Source organism: Protopterus annectens, chromosome 8.part0 (genome assembly GCF_019279795.1).
Source record: "Protopterus annectens isolate FY-2018-M chromosome 8.part0, PAN1.0, whole genome shotgun sequence".
Taxonomy (NCBI): domain Eukaryota; kingdom Metazoa; phylum Chordata; order Ceratodontiformes; family Protopteridae; genus Protopterus; species Protopterus annectens.
This window is the reverse complement of record NC_056741.1, coordinates 100,465,781-100,477,810: the sequence shown is the minus strand read 5'-3', so window position 1 is coordinate 100,477,810 and position 12,030 is coordinate 100,465,781.

Here is a 12,030-nt window from a genome sequence, read left to right as displayed (position 1 = left end):
ACACACTACTATTCTAGAAACCCACTACATTTGACAGTAAATATACATGACATGCTTTGTGTACTACACATCCTATATTCCCTTTACATTCATTCCTGATATTACATAATATATTTATTGTAGCACAATGTCCTTATATAACAGTCATGGCTTAGTGGTAAGTCATGCAGACTACTGTTTGCAAGGTCCTGGGTTCAGGACTGACAGTGGGATTTTATTTTGCTTTTAAGCAGACTACAGGACTTGTCATTCAGAGTGACTAATGCACTTTTAAGCAGTTGTAACCGGGTTAGCACTGGTTTGCGCGGAGCTCACGCATGCGCACTGGCGTTCAGCTCCACGCACACCCGCTTACAACCGCTTAAAAGTGCTTACTCTTGCACACACCCGCGCTATTTCCTTTGAAAGAAATGAAAATGGGGAGACAGGAAAGTGGTGAAAAAGGGGTCACAAAGAGGGTAAGACAGTAGGGAAACAAGCTTGGGTTTTGCAGGAGGGATGTAGGTAAGGCCCATAGCTGCCCATTTCTTCATCACCAACAGCTGTGCATATGTTTGTAATTTGGTGTGACATTTGAAACCTTCCACCCCTGAGAGAGGTGTGAGGACAACAATAATACTTGTTGTACAGCCAATTGTAATTGACAGTTTCCACGTCCAGCCGACATGTGTGCGAAATGGGCAGCTATGTATGGGGCGTAATTTTTTTGTGGGTACAGAGTGCCCTTTTTTTTTTTTTTAGGTGAGAGTGGTATGTCAGGTACAGGAAGTCGGTATAGCTGGGGAGGTAGGTTGGGTAGGTCAACAGACAAGACAAACAAGACGCATACAGGGGCGGTGTATGACACATGTGGGGGGGTTGCACAATTGACGGGGATGGATGTTTGGATATCTAGAGCCCATGAGCCCACAGATGGCAACAGTGGAACTGATATCCCCACCCATGGGCAGTTGCCACTGTGCCTTCACAGCCCAGGATGGGGCTGTGCTGGAGGCTGTGTAGGCCAGGCAGGAGGCACGCCCGTTAGTTGTGCCACCTGTGCCTCAAGCTGGTGTAGGGGCCCAAGACCAGCTTCCTGGATCTCCCTACCACCACAGTCCGGACACTACGGAGGGTGAGTGGTTGTTCTCCTCCGGCCACACTTGCAGAGGGGGGACGAGCCCCATCCCCTGCAGCACTTGCACCCGCAGGTGGCACAGGGCCACCGGAGGAGAGTCCGGACTGGGCACTACTGCCAGGTGCACTCGCCAGCTGAGGTGGGAGAGGTGAGTCCGCTGGAACCCACCTTTCCTGTCATCCTATGTTTTGCATTATTTCATGATAGTTTGGGTTAGTAACGTACAATACCATTCACAATTAGTTGTTACAGCATGCATTAGTATTCCCGTTAACCAAACACCCAGATATTCAAACCATTGAACAGCAAGCATAACACATGCATATTTTGAACAGCAATACACAGTCCAACAACATGCAGGGTTGATTGATGGCAACAGGCCATCAGGTTTGGATGTATGAACAGGGCAGATGCATCAACATACATGCAAATATGTATGACCCAACAGGACAAATGTCCAGGGGTGTTAATTGTGATTGCACATGCCAATTTCACGTGGAATGGATTATATGTGGTTATAGGGTAGGGTGATGAAAATTTAATTAACACATTCAAATACCAATACATATGCTGTACATTTCTAATAGCTGCAGATATATACACACTACAGTTCTACCTACAGTTTCCTATGTGATAACTACTTCAAGTTGGTGATAGGAATGTTACTGCTACATCAATATATATTTTCATTTTTATTCATACACATTGATATCTGGCTCTGTTCAGCTACATCATCCTGCTACATTTGCTTTATATAGCTATAGACAACTGTGGATTTTTGGTATTTCAGACTACCATACTATCTGCATATTGCAGACTGAGAGCAACATATCCAGATTTTGGGATACACATTACAGCTGCAGTAACATTTTCAACACATTTTGCAGTTTGGTTCTGCTTGTCACATTCATTTCATTCTGTACTGACTGTAGTATATTTTATACAGGAGTTATTACTACTTTACTGGTGGATTCATAACTCTTACTCACACTCTCTCACATGTTTTATTTTTACAATTCAGGATGGTACTTAATTCTAGGCTTTATTGACATGTTTTACCTGTAGTGATTACAATCCTTTCCAACAGTCTCACTTCTGTCATGTTTCGGTATTTCAACAGGGATATATTTCACACATGTGTTTTACTCAGCTTCTGCAGCTGTATTTTCAGCCTGCTGCAGGTTATGTACTATTATATTACAGGTGGGACATCTTTATTTCAGACTTTTTCATTTTTCTGTTTGGATTACAGACTGCATCACACTTTTGTAATCAAGCAATACTTGCAAACCCTCTTACACTGTTACTTGCACATTTTATTACTTAGTGAGTACACTGCACTCTTTTGCTAACTGTCATACTTTTATATTTATTTACAGTTACAGGGAGAGGATTACTGACCTGCCTGGTGGCGCAATCAAGACCAGCCTATCGCCATAGGCTCTACGGTTCGCAGAACGGACACCTGCAGCTATAATATAAATAAAGTAATATTGGAATATATATCTCCACAATATCAGCTAGGTTAATTTCTTACATAAATAATTAGATGTAACTTACTCAGTAGTGGGGCGTTGAGCATTTGCCGGGCCTCCTGGATCCAATGGTTCAGTTGGTCCTGCTTCCGTCTCTTCAGGTCCACATGGTGGTGACGGACCTGCTCACCAGTCCTTGGTATCCCTGTGGCACTGGTAAGATCATGAGCCAACCGGTCCCACGCCTCAGCCCTATATGCTCCCCACAGGACCTGGCACTGCATGAGTTGGGCCTCATGATTGTGGACAAGGAGCCAAACCATATATTTGGACTCCTCAATGCCCCACTTCTGTGCTCGAAAACAACTACCCTCACCTACACCTGACATTCTGGCTGCAAGTTGGTTCTACAATCGGTTATGCTGTGTATTCCCGCCTATGGGGCTTATATATGCCGTTTTTCCCACACTTATCTGTGATTGGCCATTTTGGAATTGTATCAGCTTCACAAAACCTGCTTTGTCATGCTCCTCTTTCTATTCATTCCTATATATTTGCTATTACTGCATTTTTAAGTGCAGCTGTCATGGCTTAGTGGTTCAGTACCTTGAATATGGTGCATGGTATCCTGGGTTCGAACCTGGCCACTGCTTTTTATACTTTATGACTGTCTACACAGGCTAGGAGGTGTGTCTGTGTAAAGGCAGTTTTGTTACAGCTTGCTCACCGTTGCCCGTCGGTTAGCTTGTTGGCGCGGTGCACAGCTCCGCGCAAACGGGTTACGTTGGTTTACGCTTCATTTGGCTGTCAGCATGCATATTACGCTCAGCTCAGCTAGGGGCACACAGTTTCAGCGTGTTAAACCACTGCTCACCTACGGGCACTCATTTTACACATGTTAAACCACTGCTCACCTACGGGCACTCATTTTACACCTGTTAAACCACTGCTCACCTACGGGCAGATGCACTCAACTTGTTAAACTGTAGCTCAGCTATAGGCACATCTGGCATTTTTTATTATTTTGTTATCTCACATTTCTTCAAAATAAATGACCCATTTCATTACATTTTCATAAAATATAATTTTATATGTGTACATATATGTCAGGGACTTGTTTCGTGCTTATTTCACTAAAAATAAAAATTGATGTTGGGGGGGTTCAAACCATGACTGCCTGCTCTTCAGCCGACGTCTCTACTGCTACACTATTGTTTCTTTGCTTACTTTGCATATGTAGTTCTTATATGCTTTTCCACTGACTGCTAACTGTGGCTAAGCTACGGGGACACCCGCGCAAATGAGCACACTCACGGGCAAACATCTTTACAATTAAAAACAAATATATAACATGTTCATTTATATATTTTATGTTCATAGTCTGTGGGGGCATATGTTGTGTTGTGTTTATTCACATTTACACAGACTCTGCCGTGGGGGTTTACTTTCGGGACTTTTACTCTTCTGGGGGTGTGTCTGTTTGCAGGTCTCGGCCTATGGACACGCCCCCTACTGTCTTCCACAGACCGTGTAAGCCTTAGGTGTGATTCAGCATGTCCTCATGCATATGCATGACATGCTGACGTCACACCGTTTAACTGCAGCCTCCGTGTAAGCCTTGTAACTCTTACACGGAGGCTTTGTGAATCCTGCCCAATGTAAGCTGCTTAGTTTCAGGTATTTAGGGAATTTCAACAAAATGAGCTGTTCAAGGGATGAACAGTGGTGAGTTTTTTTGAGAAAACTGGCTGTAAATGTCATAGTTTTATAATAACATTGTTCTAGTTTGTGCAGAAGGGAAGAATGTTTGTTAGCAGGGATGGGGCACTGGGAAGTGTTAATTGTAGGTACATTAGGGTAGTAGTCTCTGTAGATTGCTGTCTAGTGTAGGAAGACCCTTTATAGAGAAGGTCTAATTTCACATGAGTCTTTTTGATGGAAATTTGAGTTTGTTTGTTTTTTTTTTTTTTTCCATAGACTGGAAAATAGGATTCAGAAATGGAATTGCTAATGAGTATTGATTTAAGAATTACTATAGCCTCCTCAGCCAAGTTTATGTACTCTGCTATACTTTGAGCAGAAGCTAATGTTGTAGGATTTAGTTAAGGTAGAAGTTTTTAAATTAACTTATTTGGAACTGGTTGAAAAAAGAATTTAGGAGTATCATTTGTATCATACTGAGATATTGCCAAGGGGATATTGTATGTTTTTTTTTAAATGCTGCCGATATTGTTTGAAAAAAATGCATGTTCAATTTGTGAGGAATGTTTTGGTTGGTTTCTTTTGGTAGGTGATTAGGTTGGGTAGTTTTTCTTGGTTTTAGGTAGTTTGTTAATTGTTGTCCAGTGCTTGTTTTGTTTTGAGAAGTTCCTGCATTTTGAGTTATATAAAGGTTTTTATTTTGTCTTATTTGACCATTTTCATATATATATATTTCTCACCTCTCTGTAGGTCTAACAGATGGTTTGTGTTTTGTTATTTTGCCACTGTTTTCATGTTCTGCCTCCTTGTTGCATTATTTTTGGTATGTCTGGTTAGCCAAGGGACTGGATTTGATTTGGCACATGTTCTCTTAGCAAACCAACAGTACTGAGGATGATGAGAAAATAAGAGTTAAATTCTTTAATAGCTTGGTTTAGAGGTAAGGATTTTAGAAAAGACCAGTTTATTTGATTGGGTGTTAAAGTAAATGCGATTAGGCTAAAATGTTTATGTTTGCAAACTAGGTTCATAGGTTCATAGGTAGGTACTAGGCTATTGGCCCTAGGGCCTATATAAGCCTAGCCAAATAATGTACCCTGGCTTTTGCCACCCAAGAAAATTATTTTCCTGTGCCCCTGTCGAGCAGAGCCACAGAAGTGATCCCCGGGGTGAATTTCCCATTTCCCATCCAATCATCAAGATTTTTCTTGAAGAGTGCTAATGAGGAGATCTGTTTGACATAGATAGGTAGTCTGTTCCAGAGTATGGGAAGTCTCTGGGACAGGAATCTATCCCTCCAGTATGTTCTGTTTATTGTGGTGACAAGGTTTAGGTCCCTAGAGCATGTTAATTTCATGTGTTTGATAATTCTGGGACATTGTCTAATAGCAAAAGTAGGATTGTGATCACTAAGTATGTCAGATAAGGAGTCAGAAGCTGAGATATTTTTTTGAGGGAGGATTAGTTAATATCTAATCAAAAACTGAATTCTAATTTTTCATTCTATTAAATTTTGTGGAAACCGTAATCAATTGAATGAGGTTATAAAGATTAGCAGAGTTAAAGTTTTGAAACCAGGTAGTACAGTTGTAGTTGAAATCTTCAAGTATGATACTTCCATGGGAGCTATTGTTTGTAGCCTATGATAGTATGTCTTCAGTTGTGGAGGAGTTATTGTTTGGTGGTATATAAACTATAATAAGACATAGTGATTTTGGAATTCAGTTTTATTAAGGAGATTAGAATGTCTGCTTTTTCAAATGTAGGTATGATATGAGAGTAGAAGATGATTCATAGGTATTAGCATATATTGCAGCTACCTGTCTCCCTTATTTGTTTGTGCTGTAAGTCCCGATTATATAGCAAAATTTCTTCATCATTGGTTGTAAACAGGTTTCTGTGAGGGATAAAATGACAGGATTGTGTGTGGGGCGAGGACATGTGGGGGGATCAAAATGTGAAGCTCAGGTAGTTTATTAGATCCACTGTGGATATTTAAATTATTGACCTTTATGCCTCAGGTACTGTTCATAGGTTCATAGGTCCATAGGTGCGTACTAGGCTAATGGCCCTGTAGCCTATATAAGCCTAGCCCAGGAAGATTCCCTAGCATCATGCCACCCAAAGTTCGTTCCCAGTGCCCCTATCAAGCAAGGCCACTGAAGTGATCACTGCCATGCACTTCCTATTGCCCAGCCACTCATCAAGATTTCTCTTAAAGAGAGCCAGTGAAGTGCTCTGCTTGACTTGAACGGGAAGTCTGTTCCAGAGTATGGGAAGTGTCTAGATTAGGAACCTGTCCCTCCAGTATTTTCTGTTTATTGTGGTAATGAGGTTTAGGTCCCTGGAACATGTGGCACAGAGGGATTGGGATTTTGTTAGGTGTAGCATATCTAGCAGCTCTGGGTCAGACATGGCTATGTAGGTCAAGCAGAGATCGACTCTAAGTAGGTGATAAGAGGCAGAGTATAGCTGGAGTTTTTTTAGTCTGTCCCTACAGGGCATGTGTCTAAGGCCTACGATCCTCTTAGTGAGGTATTTTTGTGGCCTTTCCAGTTGTTGTAGGTGTGTGGTGAGGTACATACCAAATGGGGCGTTGTACTCTATAATAGGTCGAATGAGGGATGAGTAGAGAAGGATAATGACCTCTTTCTTCCTGGATGAGAAACCTTTTGTAATGAGATGTGCCACACAGAAGGACTTGCTGACTACAGTGGCAATGTGGTTATCAAAGGAGAGGTTGATGTCAACCTGTGTCCCCAGGATTCTTATCACACCTTCAGTGTTTAGTGGACCGCCTATGTGGTAGTTCATGGGCATCAAAGGGAATGACAATGCCTTTTTGGCATTGAGCTTAAGGCCATGGTTCTGGCACCAGTCACTGGTGTCAGTAAGGCCTTTTTGTAGAATGTCTACATCAGTTGGAGAATCAGTAATGGCTCCCAGGAGTGGACCTAGAACCGATCCCTGTGGGACACCACTTGTAACTGGTTGGTAGTCAGATTTGTAGTCCACTACTTTCACAGTGTGGGATTTATCAGTGAGCCAGTTGGCAATCCTTCTTATGACATAGGGGTTTATGCCTAGTTTAGTGAGTCTATCTATGATTCCTGAGTGAGGGATGGAGTCAAAGGCCTTGGTAAGATTTAGGTAGGTTTTGTGAACTACCTTGCCCTCATCCACAGCTCTGGTGACAGACTAGAAAATGTCTGTCAGGTTGAGCAGGCATGATCTACTTTTCACAAACCCAAACTGTATGGGATCCAGAGTTTGGAGATTCCCTATGTCCTTATTTATAAGGTCCATGATGATGATGTGCTCAGTAGCCTTGCATATCAGACTCGTCAGATTAATGGGGCGGTAGTTCCCAGGGTCTGTAGTCGCTCCCCCTTTGTGGAGTGGGATGACTGTAGTAGTGCACCATTCAGTAGGAACAAAGTCTGAAATGAGGCTGTGATTAAACAGGGGACTCAGGTGTGGTGCCAGTTTACTTTGTAATTCATGTAGAACACAGCCAGGGATATTATCAGGTCCCATGGAAGCTATATTCTTGGCTTTGGACAGTGCGTTTTTGACCTCTGTAGCTTTATAATAGGGACTTGGCATTCTTCAGGTATTGTGATAGGCCCTTTTGAGGGTGAAAGGGGGCAAAGTTCGCACTGAACCTGTCAGTCAATATTTTGGCAATATCAGTTGGTTCTGTATATGTATTGCCATTGTGCTGTAACTCAGAGCAGATCTGAGTATTGCCATGTAGATTTTTGACATAGCTATAGAATGTCTTGTGGTTGTCTTTAGAATCGGCATCAGTTTTGTTTTTGTAGCTAGCTTTAGAGAATTTGATGATGGATCTCAGTTTTTTGCTGAGGCTAACAAGGAAGTTTTTCCAGTCTTGGGAATTCACCCTTTTCTGCAACAGTTTTTTCCTTCTGTTGTAAAGTTTGTTTATGGTCGGGGACCACCAGATTGGCTTCATTTTTTTCAAGGAGTGCGTCTTTGTTCTGTTTGGTATGGCCCATTCCATGCACTTGTGTATGTACTTATACAGTGCATGATTCAGAAGTATTGCACCTATTTTCCATTTGCATGGGTGTCGTGAAGGTAGCCATCTCTGTTTTTAAAAGCCCAAAACTGGTTTTGGAGAAGTTTTTTATGGTGGTTTCCTTTGGGGGGGGTGAGGGTGGGATGTGGATATCCATGGTGACTAGCTTGTGGTCAGATCTGACCAGAGAGGAGTTGATTACTGGTGTAGAGCAACAATCACCCGTGTTAATAATGACCAGGTCAATGATGTTTCTACCCCTGGTGGGAGTAAGAATGAGTTGGTCTAAGGCATTGGAATTAATGGATTCCAGCAAACGTTGAGCAAGTGTGTTGGTACATGAGTAATTTTCCCAGTTAATGGAGGGGTAGTTAAAGTCTCCCAGTATAAGGGTATTGGGTTGCAACCCAATATTTTCCAGTGTGTTTAGGAATGTGGAGTGGGAGTCTTGGGACATGGTGGGGGATTATAGCAGGCTACAAGTGAGTGCATTTTGAGGTTTAGACTTCTAGCGTTGAGTAGCATAACCCTCAGATTTCAGTTGTTTATAGCTGTTATGGTGGTAGTTTTGTCTTCAGGACATTGCCTAACAAGGCACTATAGGGGTGGCAAGAGTCTTGGCCAGTATCCGTAATCCTTGGGGTGACAGGTGCAGGCCATCTCTGGCGAAGCATCGAGGTCTGTCGATCATGTCATCCCAGGCAGACAGATACTGGATCTCCTTAGAATGACACCAGAAACTTAGCCAATTGTTGAACTCAGTCATTTTCTACTTCTACTGTAGTATCATTCTGGGTGACGGTAGGATGCTACTCAGAGCTATGGTTATACCTGCCTGGGCTACAAGATCTGAGAGCTCTTCTATGTCTCTTTTCATGTCCAGGGAGGTATGTCTCAGGTCATTCACACCAACATGGACAATGACAGAATCATATTTGTACCTGTTGTAAGCGCGTGTATTATGTGGCAGATCCTGGCACCCGGCAGGCAGCTGACTGTAAATTTCTCCTTATTGGAGAAAGCTGTTTTTGCCTTATGGGCTTTGGTTGAGTGGTGCACTGTTTATGTGAGCTATGTGTCTCATGGTTTGTGCTGAGATGTGGTGGTTGTTTGCATTTCTGCCTCAGAGGTCTCTATTGTTTGGGCAGATTTTTATTGAGAGTCTCCACAAAAGTGTTACTATATGAGGGTTGTGGTGGTGTAAGTTCTGGAGGGCTATTTGCTGAATGTGGTGTGGTGCAGGTGTTAACCGTCTCCTCATGACTGGCTAATTCAGTCTTGGCTGGAGGGTGCTTGGCTTCCAGTTTGGCTATATATGTGCATCTCTCCCAAGTCATAATGTTGTGAGGTAAGAGGAGAGGGGTTGTCTGTGTACATGAGGCAGTTGCTACATTGCCTCAGGATGCCCAAGTTCACCAGGTTGACAGGAGAAAGTGCAGGGAACTTCCCTTTAGATGTGCCTAGATATGAGCTCAATATATTAAGTATTGAAGCCTTTTACAGGAAAATTGTCTCTCAAAGTGTCTAAGTCTGTACAGGGCACTGCCAAACACCTGAGGGGAAACTAATATGTAGACCCTGAAAATCTAAGGATGAAGTATTTAGGCAGATATTCTAAAGTTAGGAAGAAATCAAGCAGTCTTTCAGCTTTTCCTGGTTAGGGGTCACCACAGCGGAACTCTGGTCTGCTAATGACTGGCAGTGGATTCTTACAGTACTGTGTTGCCAGCCTGATGCCCAGCCTTCATAGAAAGCACACCCATTCTTGCACGCACCTATTTGCATGTCTTTAAATGTCACTCGACCATGGGGAGGGCATGCAGAATCCACAGAGAAGTTGCTCCAGCTGAGTATTGAATGGAAGAAGCTCTTGCTATGAGGCAACAACTCTAACCGCTGCACCACTATGGCGGACAGGAAGAAATCAAGCAGTTCTTACTGAAAATAAAGAATTAGCTTGTCAAGAATGATGAAAAGAGGGGAGTCACATGATTGGCTACTACCTGGCTACTACTAATGCTGGTTTCAGCACAGCTTCACTCTCTTGGGATACAATACTCCTTTGTTTCTTCTCTCACCAGAAGTAAAATGTTAGCACCAATCCTAAGAAGAGAACAGGCCATGGCCTGTTTGGTGATCCACAGTCTTGTTCCAGATGTTGCAAGGGTATGCAGGCTTGTAGCCTTTTTTTGATAGATGCCCCAAATAGCAACCAGACCAATCAGGTAAGTTAAGCACAGACACTCACTCTCCAACCAGAAAGAGTCAAGAATCAATGCACTCTACTCCTACTCTCACCAGGATCAGAATATAAGCACGGATTCCAAGCTGTCACCTATAAAGCAGTTATTGTGCTTTCTGGTGATCATCAGTCTCCAGGAAATCATTTAACTGCACTCCTTCTCTCACCAGGAGAATACAGAAGCAATAATCCGAAGGTGACTACTACTGAGAGACAGAACATGGGCTCTCCAATAATGGGTGGTCTTGCAATAGATGCTTAAAGGTAAGATGAAAAAATGGTTTATCGTAAACACTGCAGGGTACACTAGAGGAGTTAGATGTGAAAGTAGGTAACTTAAGTTTTACCTGTCTAGAAAGTTATGTTTTAGTGGAGAGTCACTATTTTTAAAACAGCAAGATAGACTGAAAGGGGTCGGTCACTTTTTTTTTATTTTGGTACTATGGAATACAGTAGGATGGCCAATAAATGTATATAGTTGAAGGGGAGTGATTTCACAACATAATAATTTTGTGCTTATTCACAGTAACCAGTAAAAGCAGAGAGGAAATGAGATATATGGTCAAATTAACATAAGGGGCAGCCAACTAGAAAGGCAGTGGTGTTTAAGAACACAACAGTAACCAGGTGGGAGGGTGGAAAAATGTCTGCCTGACTGAAAAGAGACAGAGCTGTGGTGTCTTTTCAAGTTTTAATATGCAGTTAAAAGCAGAATACAAGTAAAACACAGTGTAAATAAAACAAATCACTGTATGCAAAATAGAAAAAGGCAATAAAGCAATACAGAATACAACAAATAAAAAGCAAACCAACCTTTACCTCACAGCAAACTGCAGCAGTCTTGGTGAGCCTTTCCAGTAAAGCTCTGAAATGTTTTAGTTTACGATTTAAATAGAAGGTTTAGTTCCTAGCTCCACCCTCTCAGTTCACAGATGATTAACCTTAACTGACCACTTCTACCTTATGTGTGACTTCTTAATTGACCTGTTCTAATTTCTGTCTGACTTACAAGATACAGAGTTGTGGTGTCTTTTCAAGTTTTAATATGCAGTTAAAAGCAGGATACAAGTAAAACACAGTGTAAAGAAAACAAATTACAGTATACAAAATGGAAAAAGGCAATAAAGCAATACAAAATTCAACAAATAAAAATCAAACCAACCTTTCCCTTACAGCAAACTGCAGCAGCGTCTGGGTGAGCCTTTCCAGTGAAGCTCTGAAATGTTTTAGTTTACTCCATAAATAGAAGGTTTAGTTCCTAGCTTGACCCCCTCAGTTCACAGATGATTAACTTTAACTGACCTCTTCTAACTTATATGTGACTGCTTAATTGACCTGTTATAATTTCTGTCTGACTCACAAGAGACAGAGCTGTGGTGTCTTTTCAAGTTTTAATATGCAGAATACATGTAAAACAGTGTAAAGAAAACAAATCATAGTATACAAAATAGAA